Here is a 14,597-nt window from a genome sequence, read left to right as displayed (position 1 = left end):
CAGTCGACGGCTGCTTTTCCTTGCTCAGGTTGTCTACAGATCCCACATAGGTAGCTGGTGCGGCATAAAACATCATTCTGTACACTGGTCCCTAATATGGACTTCGGATGCCACGGTTGTAATCTCCGGATGCCGGTGGATGGTGTTCATATGTGCCGCCATATGTGCCGCCATATGGCAGGTACGCGAGGATTAAGCAGAATTCACAAAAGTGTTACCTTGACACCGCTTTTATTCCGAAAGTCGTCAAACAAATATCAGTTTTGTGGCTCGGATTAGGAGGCATATTTCCCAGTAATCCTTCAGACTTTGCAAATTGAAACATAACCCGTCACGTCATTAATGGTCTATATCCACACGAGCGATTGCTCCTAAAACCAAAGATTCCATCTCATCTTCTCCGCTCACGTCTTTCCCCAACAGATTTGCTTCAGATCCTTCATAATCTCTTTGGAAATGTTGTGGAATATCTCGTATAGCCAATTACATGTTATCCCTCGCCAGATGGTGGGGATATAAGCACCGTTGAGGAAGTCTGTAAACGAAATATGCCGGTACACCCAAAACATCACTTCAAGTATAGATCTTGAGATTGGTCCCTTATTTGTGTGTAATGCTTTCCTACAGGAAGCGCCTAGGTCGTCGGAGCAATTTGGAATCAGAATAGGAAATAATTACACCTAGTCGATTTTTACTTTGAAACAAGGATTAAGAGGTTTTAGCATTAATTGTCTGTCTGCTGCGCTCGACGGGAGTGCCAGAACCAACCGGGGGAGCTTCATTGCGGACTTAGTGAACCTGAGAATATCGGACGCGTTACACTCACAGTTCTGTCGGGAATGTCAATGTTTTAACATAGGCACTGACGAAGCTGGTATATCTAAGATATTGCTTTGTTTGTTTGTATAAACAAGCTGTGCATGTATTGACTTTGAGCCCGGCACGGAATGTGTTTCAACGTTGTTGTTTTTTGTCTCCGGGGTGTGTATTTTATCTAACTGTACCTGGAATTGTTGTATGTATTCAACAAGGACTCCTGATCCCTGCTTTATCAGTGGCGACTGTGTTCTGGAACAGAATTGATCACACTGAAGAAAATGGGAAAAATATATAATCACGTGATATTTCTCCGACACCTGCTGTCTGAACTTCCGGTTATCCCGGACTGAATATGTGTACGATATATTTAGTCCCGAGTCGTTGAGTTAGGAAGTTCACTGCAACTTTCACGCAAAATCTTCCGCCTGAAACCAGTACGCAAATGTATCTGTGTCCGTAGCTTTTTCTTAGTTGGAAGGCAGATTTGAATAAAATATATTTTATTGCGTTTCCGTCTAGTTTAAAGTGAATCTGAGGTGAGGTGAAATTGGGTTTTTACGTCGTGCTTGAGAATATTTCGCTCATATGACGACGTGCATGCGTGTGTATGTGTATGTGCGGCTGCTTGTACTAGCCCAGACTTAAGCTGGTTTTATAGTGCTAGCCCACTGAGATACCATGCCGCAGTGAAGCATGAATACCCCACTCAGACACATTATACTGACTCCGAGCCGACCAGTCCTTGTTGTACCCATTAATGCCGAGCGCCAGGCAGGGACCAACAAGTACCATATTTTAACGTCTTTTGGTATGACGCGGTCGGGGATCGAACCCGCGACCCTCCGCTCTCCGGGCGGACGCTCTAACCACTACACCACGGAGGCGGTCTAAAGTGAATCTGAAAGTGAATCTGACAGGAGACCGGGTGGTCTCTGGTTCCGCCCCCCCGCAGCTGTAATACCAAACGCTGTTAAACAAAGGTGCTTTTGCGTCAGGCCCTAGACTAATGCTAAATCTCTGGATATATATAATTTTGATAGTACTTGTGCTTTCAAGCGTTGTATGGCATAGCTTGTGAAGAAACTGGAAACAAATAAAGGAACACGTGTGCTTTCATGTCATCCCTTTTTCCCCCTCAGTATATATATAATTTTGATAGTAACAAACAAACCCATTTAAATTGAAAAGGAGCCACAGGGAGACCAGAGATTCTGAACCTGAGGAAATCTAGGCTTGCTTCTTTTAAGGCTTTAGCACTGCAGAGAGTGCTTGGCAGTAGGGAAAATAATGTGGTTCTGGGACTGTGAAACAGACTAGTCAGTCCCCTGCGCTCTGCAGTCAGGGGATATAACAAGGACTTGTCCACCCGCACTCGTACGCACGTACGCACGCACGCACACGCACACCTCATTTCAGTTCCGTCATGATCACGCAGACATGGAATATCGCCGAGCGTGTCGTTAAACAAGAAAGTAATCTCTAAGCCAAATTCCAGAATGTATTCACTTAAGCTTCTACATTTGCAAATTTTACACTTCTTTTGGGTCGCTTAAAGAAAACTTCAAAGTGAAGTTTTAAAATAACCTGTTTTCCAAAAAGAATGAAAAGTCATGATATTGCACGCGAAACTTGCATTCAGTAAAGTCTTTAGACTTGTGACAAAAGACAGGGTAGAAATAATGTTGAAATATTTCCCTCTCTTAAATCCACCGATGTTTGTTATTTTCTATAACAAAATAACGTCTATTTAATGAGGCGAGGACAGAACGACACATGGTGAACTCATCACTGCGCGTCTACCGCGCGATCCCTCCGAGACACTGCTATTAGTCGTTGGTAAGAGGAGTTCCTCGGGGAGGGGAGGTTACTGCCAATGTGGAAACAAGATTGTTAAATGGTTTCTCAATTGTAATGCGCAGCCGTAAGGACGCATTTCAAACATGACCAAATTGGACCCCAGTGAGAAGGAACTCGGTCACGATTAGCAGAATAATTTACGACCAACCATTTCCAGAATATTAAGTTTGAAATCGATTGACATCTGCATAACATAAATTCAAACGATGACAATGTTTATGAAGTTACGGTGAATTGGTTTTGCGTGCGAAACAATTTAATCTCGCTGTACGTGTGGTTTTTGTAGAACAGACTACGTACCAGTGAATTATGAAACATGCTTTTCTGTGGGTGCGTCACAACGAGAAGAGTTTTATGGTTATACACTACCAATCAAAAGTTTAGACTCACTTAAAGCACTCACTATATGTTATGTATATACATATGGTTACATCGAAGATGACTTTCTCCACTAACTTGATGGAACAACTGCAAACCTTATGCAGATGAACTGCACGAGGATAATGCATCAAATTGCTGGAAAGCATGTGCAAATATCGTGCATGTGAACAGCTGCGTTTTGGTGTAAAGTTTTGTTAAGAATTCGCCAATTTTTACTGATTTTTAACATTTTTTGAACTCATGACAATAATCTTTTCAACTTTACGAATTTGTTTTACAATACATCAGTTCATGTGGAAACAGTATATTTAAACAGTGTGGTATATTTTGCAAAATCTAGTTTAGAACAGTTGACTGAAGTAAGTGGCTACATTTACACTAGTGAGTCTAAACCTTTGATGGGTAGTATACAATGGGTAATTAATATTAAAGAAGTTGTATATCCATAGAACTCTCCTCGGTGTTCATATATGACAAGGGTGTGGTAAAAACACCTTGTGAATTATTTTTCTAACATACAAATGGATATTCACTTCGACAAGATATCGCACGACCCACGGGGCCACACCATCCTGGGACCTGGGTCCAGATTTTCGAAGCTCTCTTAGCGCTAAGTTAGTCGTAAGTGCCATACATTAACATTAACTTACGACTATCTTAGCGCTAAGAGAGCTTCGAAAATCTAGGCCCAGGTAAATATTCCATCACGGCGGGGGACACCAGAAATGGGCTTCGCACATTGTACCAATTAAAACAATCTTACCGCTATGACTGTCGTAACTCTGTGTTAAAGTATGGGAGCTACGGTGGTCGTAACCCTGTGATTCCTGTGTGAAAAGGCGGCCCTGGTGTCGACAGTTATGTCCCCAAGGGGGACATCTTCCACTGCGGGGCCACCTTGTTAACTGTCTTGCTTGTGGAAGACACTACATGACGAAAGGGATCAGTGATAGTTTGAGCTATGTAGGCCACTATCTGAGAACAAGTTTCAGCTATTATTGTCTTTTGACTGATCTTTGACCTTTTGACGCAAACATATTCTCACGTTCCAGGAAAACGTTAATGTTAAGAATTTAAAAATAACATTATACGAACAAAAGGTTATAATGATGTGTGTTTTGGATGATGAATACCATGTGTTTGGAAATGTACACAATTTATGTATTTAGCTCACTGAAGCTCCTTATTACAACGTTTATACATAATAAATGTAACCCATGAAGATCCGGGTTACAGCTAGTTGATCTTCAGCAACCAAGGCTTGTCGTAAGAGGCGACTAACAGGATTGGGAAGTCAGGCTCGCTGACTTGGTTGACAAATGTCATCGTATCCCATTTTTGTAGATCGATGCTCATGATTTCAATCACTGGATTTCCTGGTCCAGACTAGATACGTAAGAGACCGCCGCAATACAACTGGAAAAGTGCGACTATAAAAACAAACAAACAAAATAAATAATAATTGCCATCCGCACACACACCAGCGTGATAGCCTCGGGGTAACATTGTATATGGAACCCACCCATGAAGATCCGGGTTAGAATTGGTTTTCAGTAACCCATGCTTGTAGCATGAGGCATCTAACGGGATCAGGTATTCCAATTGCGTAGATCGGTCATTTCTCACGATGCTGATCACTGGGTTGTCTGGTCCAGGCCCGATTATTTACAAACCGCCGCCATATAGCTGGAATATTGCTGAGTGTTGCGGTAAACAACCAACCAGCCAACGATATGGAACCCGTTTAGTAAAACCCTTGACCAGCTGCTTCACCTGAACCACTCCAAACCCAAAGTGGAACCATTTCTGAGTGAGTGAGTGAGTTTAGTTCTACGCCGCACTCAGCAATATTCTAGCTATATTGCGGCGGTCTGTAAATAATTGAGTCTGGAACAGACAACCCAGTGATCAACAGCATGAGCATCGATCTGCGCAATTGGGAACCGATGACAAGTGTCAACCAAGTCAGCGAGCCTGACCAACCGATCCCGTTAGTTGCCTCTTACGACAAGCATGGGTTACTGAACATCACTATTCTAACCCGGACCTTCACGGGTTGGAACCATCTCTAAGCACTTTTCTGGTAAAACATTACATAATGCATTTATCATGCTTTCGATGATCTGGAAGTCTCTATAGATACGGCAATGTGTAAATGTTTTGCTTCAAATTCAATTCAAATTGCAGATGTAACCATTTGATAGCTTACAAAGTGACAGCGGAAACCATCTGTTGTCTGTTTTCAGCATCGTAGTACACAGATGTCCCGTATTCCTGGAGCGGGTTGATGTATATCTGAATGTATCGCCAGTTGAACGGTAGCAAGAGCTTAGTTGTACAGCTTTGCTTGTTTTCATATTCATAAGTACATTCGTATTTTAGTTCTGGAACAGCTGTGTTTAGATAACATCTGTCTGACACTATAACACGTGACGTAGGCAGGCTATAATAAAACGTCCTGCGGGGAGATCCACTCAGCTGGGCATGGGTACAATGTGGGAAGCCCATTTCTGGTGTCCCCCCGCCGTGATATTGCTGGAATATTGCTAAAAGCGGCGTAAAACCATAGTCACTCACTCATTGAGCTGGGCCCCGTTCCACAAAGCGACCGTAGCGCTAGGGTGATTGTAACTCCCATACTTTATTATACACTTACGACTGCCGTAATGCTACGATCGCTTCGTGGATAGGGACCCAGGGTGCCTTAGGTAGCGTTGCGCTCAGGTGATCGCAACTCCCATACGTTGTTATATATACTTACTTCAGTAGCGTACGTGAAGAGTTGCCTCTCTTAGGTGAAGTTCATTGAGCCGCTCAGATTATGATAGCATGGTTGTCTAGCGGGAAAACGTCCAACTTTTCCAATTACAATCTCGTTATCCTAATTTCATGATAGATAAAATAAAAATAAAAAATAAACAAAACAGTTTAGCTTGGGGAAGCGCCATATCCATGGGTTTCACTGAATTGGCAATTAATCGTCTCGACCTTCGGCGCTTTGGCGTTTTTTTCTTATATCTAGCTGTAAGGAGTATCGTCCAAACAGATATTATGCCCAACTCTCTCCAGTGTACATAAATACGATAATCGTGATGTAGCTGCATCCTACTATGGAGGAAGTTCGTATTGCGTTTCTTTACTGTCATTCACATAATCATTACCATAAGTATCGTGATTAACCAGTCTAGGTTTCCTTTAGATCGTTGATATCCCATGACGTGTGTTCCTTGACTACATGTTTGAATAATCAAGGTAAATCGTGCACTGTTTATTGTTTCTTTTACATGTAATACAGAATTTTAATGAATCTTAATATTCGGGTCAACAGTCATCCTTCTTAATTTTCGTATATTTTGATCTGTTAGGATATACAGGTGTACTAACGAATGATTCTTGACTAATTAATGAGGCATGGATACTTAAAACAGTTTGTAATCGTCTTGAGAGCATGGTCTGGCCTCTCGTCCAGGGCGCTGCAATTCGCCGTGCGGTGTCGCGTCTGTGTGGGTACGTTAGAAACTATGATCGTGCCCGGGTTTTCTCACAAAATGCTTCAAGGTTTGCCAGCACTACCCGTACTTCTTGTTCTCATCAAAGTGGTAAAGTTTTGTGACCTGCACCACTTAATTCCTCCATTACCATAATATGGCCCTATGTCGCGTTAAACCCACCTTCCTCAGCGTAATCGTCTAGGAATCAGATATCCAGTATAACGAAGTTCATCTATGCGTTGTTTGGTTCTAATGCATTTGAAGTTTAACCCAAACCCAACGACAAAAACAAATCTATTTCTTATTGCGAGGGTAAATTGCATACTGTATTCAAGTAAGACGATCTCAATGGAATACAAAATGTATCTGATCGAAGTATCACTGGTTAAGAAGATGTTTCTCTACAAGGCATGTTTATCTACATTCTGCTAAATAAATACCTTGGTACACATATGGTGTACATCAACAGTATGTTCAAGAAATAAGAGTTTTTTAGCAAATATCTTTCTTTGCTTAAAACATTTTCCAAGGACGTTATATGTCATATTTGTAAATGGAGCACGAGCACGCAGGCGTTTGTCTGAGAGTAAATGGCCGTTCTTTGAATTCTAATGGTTAAATGACGTCATCATCAGATTCTTGAAAACATAATATTTGTGTTAGAATATGTTTTACTTATTCGGATCCGGGCTGCGTGTTGGAACGCACGTATGCATACATATGTTAGTAAACGCCGCGTTCAGTGCATGACAAGTGCATAAGGGGGAATGTTCTTGTGTGTGAGAGAAACGTCTTCTCAAAATGGCGAGAAATTGATCCGTGCTGGCACAGGTGTGTCCGCTTGCCTCTGTGTTCGGGGATGTAAGTAAATACCAAAACACCGCCATAGCGATGGTCTCAAAAAGGCCAGAGCATATTTCTCTGGGGCTAACGCATTGAATCATCTGCTCGAAATGGAAGTGCAGATTGGAACCACTCATTGTAAATTCCGGATACCGTACGACTAGTATAGTCTGTTTCGTTATTCGCCAGGTGCAATGACTCCAAGAAATATCCGCCATTAATCCAGAACATGCCGAAGTGCAATGACTCGTTTTAACTCGGCCTTTTCCGTCTAGAACGGGGTATACATTCTAGGAACGAGAAGCTAAAGCTGCGTTGAGTTCGTTCCCAACGCCCCCTTCATCATCGCTGTCGGGTGCGCGTGCGCCAGCGACAATTGCAAGAATCTTTGAATTTTTATCCCAACCCCAAATGTTGTGACATTTACAAGCCTTCTGAAATATCATTTTAATGGATTGGGAAAAAGATTACGAGTGATTCTTCATATCAATTTGCTGTCATTTGTTTAATCAAGCTGATTCGAGATTACAGGCTACCGGAAAATCAAACTTGAATTGAAAAATAAAACAACAATAGTAAAGAGAGGAACATTCGGCGCCATGACGGTTGGTCAGGTGCGTGTTCAACTCCTTGCATGACTGTAGGTCGTCTAACGCAGTGGGGAGTTGTGACTGCTGGTAGCAATGATGTAAAATGTTCCACAAACAAGCTATCGCTGTGCGGAGCTTGATGCTTTGGCGAGTTAGTTTTCCGATATCAGTAGACGGGAGCCTAGTCAAACTACAATTAGGCCTCAAATAGCCGTAATTGCAGTTAGGAGATTGACTGGTTGTTTATGTGATTGGGACCGAATGACTGTAATGCTCTTGTGTCTTTTTTCAAACTCCGGACTAATAATTAGATACCGGTCAGAACGACAGGGAGGCTTGATGAATGGACGGAACTACACGATTCTTCAGTATGGATTCGAACCTGTACTGTCCAATGATGGATAACTATACGTCTCATTGAGTTTTTAGACCAAGTGAGTGAGTGAGTGAGTAAGGTTTACGCCGCTTTTAGCAATATTCTAGCAATATCACGCGGTGGGGAACACCAGAAATGGGCTTCACACATTGTACCCAGGTGCGGAATCGAACCCGGGTCTTCGAGCGGACGCTTTAACCATTAGACTACCCCACTGCCCCTTTAGACCAAGAATGGGAACAGAATATACATGATCATTATATTAAAAACAAACACAACGGGTTAAAGAAGTTTGGGGTTGTTGTTTTTTCATTTTAATGGCCATGCATATTATTCTATCGTTTAGGTAAAATGGGTCTTCCTCAGTATTAAAACGTTACCCGCTACGAAATAGCATCTCATTGTGAACTACATAAGCGAACTTGACCTGAATAATAATTGTAGCTATGTAATGGGTATGACGGATTGCTTGTTTTGGTGCTGTGACTTTTTATGTTTGTAAACGATAATGCATAAATAAATATGTATTTTAAGAAGCTCATTTACATTTTGTACTGAAAATGTGTATGTATATGCAGACTTGGTCTTGTCTCTAAATGGCTGAATAATGCCGATGCGACGTAAAATTCAACTCAGCTTAACTCAGCTCAACAAAATAGCCACTCCACAGCCTCCTGTCAGTGGGTCGCCTTTCATTCACAGAGCCCTTGGTATTCGCTGCAAACGTAGCGTGATAGTATTGTTATACAATTCCGCTATACCAGCTTATGTTGGGGCTGAACGTCAGCTGAGGAAGTCTGACTGTAAAGTATCATGGTTGCACATGTATAGTATTTATTCTGTATTGATGATTCTGGATTTAAAAATTTGAGGAAGGTGACATATTCCCACGAGTGCTTAAACCTTAGCCTGACATGTCACATTACTGGCAGTGAACTCGTTCAACTGTGACCAACGCGTTTGAAAGCAAATGCTAATGTAATTGTGTACTTACACAACCCAAATATATTTTTTGTCGAGTTGCCGGTTTTATGTATCATAATCAGCTGTTTTCCTGTTTAGGTTTACCTGTTTCAACGGATGTTGAATTATTCATACTAGCTAGACATGAATATTTTAGTAAGGTAAACATAGTTAATATTATTATGTTGCCTATACACTATAGTATGATGACATATGTCATGTAAGCATGAATAACAGTTAGCAGGATCGAACGTAAGAAGAGTAAATATTATACTAGTCGTTCCCACAGTCACTGAACCATATCATTTCCCTTCCGCCCGCCACTTACTGTAAATCAATAGCTTCATACGAAGCAAGTCTAAACTTTCCGCAATGAATGAGTACGTTTAAACGCTCCTCTGGGCATTATTCCAGTTATATCATCGCAAATCAGTGAGTGTTTGAGTGAGAATGGTTTTACGAAGCTTTTAGCGCGTGACACCAGAAATGGACTTTACACACTGTACCCATGTTGGGAATCGAACCTGGGTCTTCAGCGTGACGAGCAAACGATTTAACTACTAGCTATAGGCTATCCCGCCGGCCCCATCACTGGAAATCAGCTTAATGTAGGAGGCGAGACCAAAATGATGCAACCCCAACCTTTACCACTTCGGAGAAACCCCACACGCACGGGTATGGTGTTTACAAACCTTAAAACATATTCGGAACTAACCGGGATTCGAACTCACAGTCACAGGTACATAGCGTTTCCAGTGGCTGTCTGGTCCAGACTCGATTATTTACAGACCGCCGCCATATACATGTAGCGGGCGTAAAACTAAACTCACTCACTCACTCCAGCGGACGCAACTTTGCACAGCTAATCGCAGTGCCTATAACGACTTGGATACCTGCAGCATCCACAGTTTCTATAAACGTGGAATGTGCATGGTTATTTAATCGATAATGACCACAGCATGTGCATCTCATATGTCGAATCACCCAATCACCCATCCCAATGGAGCTCCTTTTCCGATTAAATTGTTTTGGGTTATATATTTTTATCAAAGTCGTTCTAAGCGTTTTGTAAGGTATGTTACTTTCGTCATACGCATAGCAGTAAAGAGGAATGAAGCTAAGTACTAGTGCACTAGGACACAAGTATAAAAAAAACACGCGCGCACGCACGCACACGCGTGTAACCTTTTTAAATATCTTAAATCCGTAAAAGGGTAGGCCTACTGGTTGGAACAAAATAACATGCTCATTATTCCATTATACATGGTCGGAATTGCTGCTCTCGCAATTTCTGTATAATTAACCAAAGTGATAATCTCAGAAGCATGACTGTGTATTCGAATTATAATTTCATTAATAAAACGAAGTAGATGTGATAGCTGTGGGGGTATTATGATAAGATGTTTACATCAGCAAGAGAACTGTATAAACATCTCCATCATGCTAAACGAGTGCATGTAAACTAAGTAAACAAAATATGAAACGGATTAATGAGGCAATAGCTAGTATGTTGTGCTATGGTTCATTCCTGATTATTTTGATACAATGACATAAATTCTTAAATACATCTTGGCAATGTATAATCATTGGCGGATCCAGAGGGGGGGTTCAGGGGTTCGCCCCCCCTCTTTTGAAGAAAATAACTTAAGACCACATTGAAGATTTTGTTTGCGTTGGTGGAGCCAATGGGGGGTTCAGGGTCCCCCCCCAAAAAAAAAAAATAAATAAATAAATAAAAATAATTATAATCATAATTCCTGGATCCGCTTTCGCTTTGTAGGAAGAAATATTTGGACTGGTTAAGTTAGTGTGCCTGTCTTTATGTTAATATACCGATAGTCGATCATCGAGGTTTCATCGAGTTAGTGAGACGTAAACGATATTATATTCGGTTAACTCTGCTCTATAAACCGAGACGGGTCACATTCTTTTTATAGCTCCAGGAGTAATTTAAGACAAGGTGGAAATAAAATAGGTTCACTGAGTTGCAGTCCGTTGCGTTATGTAGGTTGGAAGGCGCATTTAATACTGTCTAAGTATAACGATAAGCGTGTTAACTGTCATATGGTTCATTTTATCTTCCTTATCGTCAGTGAAAAAGATTTCGTTGCGTATCGTGAACTATCTTCCTTCCAACAGAGTTCACACACGTGCTTTGATGCGCGCTATATGATTAGGGCACTAGAGGATTGTGGGTATTGCCGTCCGCCATTTTGTTGTGTGTTTGTCCTGTCCTGTCTGTGTGTGTTTTCACGTGGATAAAAGGTAAGATTTTCGAAAGCAAATAACCACAAAAACTTCCTCACAGCGACATTAATGTGTGTAGATTACATTTATATTGTAAATATTGCATGAGCAGTGTCTCGCTTTGACTGTGCAGCGAGAATTCGCCGTCGATATCAACTCGTGTTTACTGTAGAGTTAGCCACTGGTTGAGTGCGGAGAATGCTGTATCGAAGCGAGCAATGCCAGAGAACTACCCAGGGTGTTGCGGTACAGTGCTTTCACTGTAGCTTGGGAATAAGTGAAACTAGTGACTAGAACTGTGAAAAGATTATATGTAAGTTATGTTAGGATTGTCAGAGCAACATTTACAAAGTTCACAAATTCAGATTTTGACAATTCGGCTTCTAAATTTAGAACGTTGTCAGCGAAGAAGCAGGTTGTAGATGAGTTTTCATCTAAAAGGTTGAGACTAATAGATTTTTATCTGAGACCCGGCAATTTCTTAAATTCTCATATTTTATAGGATTTTGCTAGCAGAAAAAGGGCAAAAACAAACTTTTTTCATGGCAAGATTATGGCAACTGCGCTTCGGTTGAGATGTGTGTGAAAGCTCCGAGCAGGTGTTTGGCAGTCGAAGTGAAAAATCATTACTTGGGAAGCTAATCAATCCTGGCACTATTAGGATGTCTGCTCTCGGGAATGCATGTTTGAACTTGTAGGAAATAATTCCATTTTGTTCTCTGTTCATGCATAAAACAATATGTGAGATTTGTCAGAACTGACATCGGGGAAGGACAACGTTTAGTAATCTGCTGCAAGCCAGCAGTCTTTGGCTATCTTTTAGTAATTCTCTGAATGTTGTGACTTCAGTTCAAGTTGGTAAGACACACTTTTCTCCGAATAAATTATTTAATCATGTTTAATATACCATGTTTTTCCATTGTTGATTATGTCAAATTGCAGGCCTGGCTTCATTTCTAATCTATCTCTTTGCTCGCATACTACAGAAAGCTGTCTATTACTTACATTTATAAATTATAAAATATTTTTCTCCAAAATTTTATGTTAGTTTTACTTTTGAGGATATGTATCATTTTTGTTATCAATAATAGGAGTTGCATTTGGGTTGAGGTTTAATGATTATACTTCCTAATCTGTAGTACAATCAGTATCCGATCAGTTACTAAATAAGAGTACCTTAAAATGGGCGTGGGCAGGTATACCGCTCTCACTAGCAGACAAATCCCCTTTGTTGCCACTCGAAACTCGATACACTAAGTAATACTATATGCAAATGAGAACGAATCTACATTTCAGCCACAGTCTTTTCTCCTTACATCACAATTTAATCCAAAGTTTTCTCTTTCACGCCAGGGCATGAGGGGCAAATCTTTGTGCTTCTGTAAGCTTGTCAAGCCAGTAGCCTGTATTGTTGACTCTGAAAGGGTTGTATTAGATCTAGATAAGTAGCTCTGAGCTAATTCATACTGTAGATTTGTTGCCTGGCATTGATCTTGAGATTAGCTGTGGCCAGGTTCTGTGTATGGCTCAGCATGGAAATATGTAATATAAGATACTCACCCTTTGTTTTCAAGGTAATCTTACTTCATAATCAGGAATGAATAACTACCTCTTTTGTCCCACGTTAGAAAGTGGTATTTGGGAGAGGGTTGTTTAGACCTGCACCAGTCACGAAGGGAACTTACAACATCCATGTATTTCCTTTTTGATCAGGAATAGACCGAGGTTGTGCTGGCAGATTTGGAAATATCCGTCTTGTGAAAGAGTGTTTTGGATACAGACATGGAAGTTATGGTGTAAGTTGCCAAATTTAGATAAGATCTGCTGGTAAATGTGTGGTTGTTCTGAGGGTTGAGCTGATAAGGCATACATGCTTTGCCTTTTTGTGATAAGTTGATCTGAATATTTGCAAAACTATGTTCAGTTTAATATGCACCCATTTTGAAGTTCAGGTCTCATTTTCATTTGGTTTCGTCCTTGCAAAATTGTTTCATGCTATAAAACCATTTATATTCACATTTGCTTGTGGTTATGATATTTTGCAAATGTTAGAATATAATGTAAAAATTAACTCGCTGTTGAAGCAGTGTTTCAGTTTCATACCCTTTTTTAGTCTGTAATGCTAAACAGCTTTATCAACCTACACTTCAAACATCCACATCATTTCTTGCACTGGTAATCCCTTTCACTGAACATGCTGAATGAGGCCTAAACCAGTAGGAGCTGTGGGCTGTGGTTAAATAGACATAGAAACATCTAGCCATGTTTTACAGCCCTTGGTGCCACTGGAATGGACAGGCTGTTGATGCTTTGATACTGGACTGTTAAGACTGGACAGAATGTGAACAATGACTGCACCAGTGCACATGGTATCCATTTCCAGTCCTGGATTTTGACTTGACAAAATCATATGATTGAAAGCCGGGGGTTCTGATTAAAGATTGCCAAAATGATGTTGGCACCACGTCTGTTCAAACTGTATAGACAAAGTCACTTTTATAAAGTTTATGATACAATTCATTTTTATAGAAATTGCTGCCTGTTACTTGACCTGACCTGACACAAAAAGAATGTCATGTTTTGCCTAATACAAATAGCAGTGTGTGTATGTATTAAATATGCTATGTTCTGATGAGGCATGTTGGAGAGGAAAGTTCTCATCTATGTGTTAATTCATGTATATATTTTTGTCAGTTTAAGAGATACATGTGCTTGGTATACCAGTAGATAGGAAACATTAACCAGTGTTACATAAGCTGCCTGATGCAGTCAGATTTAAAAGTTCTAAGTTGACGAATTTGTACTGTCCCTGTTCTAGATATGAAATTGTGATAGTAATTATGACCCGAGTTTCATGCATTTCCTGTAAACAGTTACCAGGAAGTATATTATTTATTGTCTTTGCTCAGATTGTGCAATTATTATGTTTATAAATGGCATTGAGGTGTTATTGTATAACAAAAATACACAGCCAGTCTGTGGTAAACTGATAAATCATTTTTTCCATTGTCCAGTCTTGTATTTGTCATC

The 14,597-nt window shown here is 40.6% G+C and overlaps 1 protein-coding gene across 1 annotated transcript in view; it reads left to right on the top strand.

Annotated features, from left to right (window-relative positions):
- LOC124256936 (CUGBP Elav-like family member 2) overlaps positions 1-14,597 on the top strand; it is a 230,882-nt gene that overhangs the window by 153,083 nt on the left and 63,202 nt on the right.

This window comes from Haliotis rubra, unplaced genomic scaffold (genome assembly GCF_003918875.1).
Source record: "Haliotis rubra isolate DU_JTF1 unplaced genomic scaffold, ASM391887v1 Scf644, whole genome shotgun sequence".
In the NCBI taxonomy this organism is placed as follows: Eukaryota; Metazoa; Mollusca; class Gastropoda; order Lepetellida; family Haliotidae; genus Haliotis; species Haliotis rubra.
This window is presented reverse-complemented; position numbering and strand designations above follow the sequence as displayed.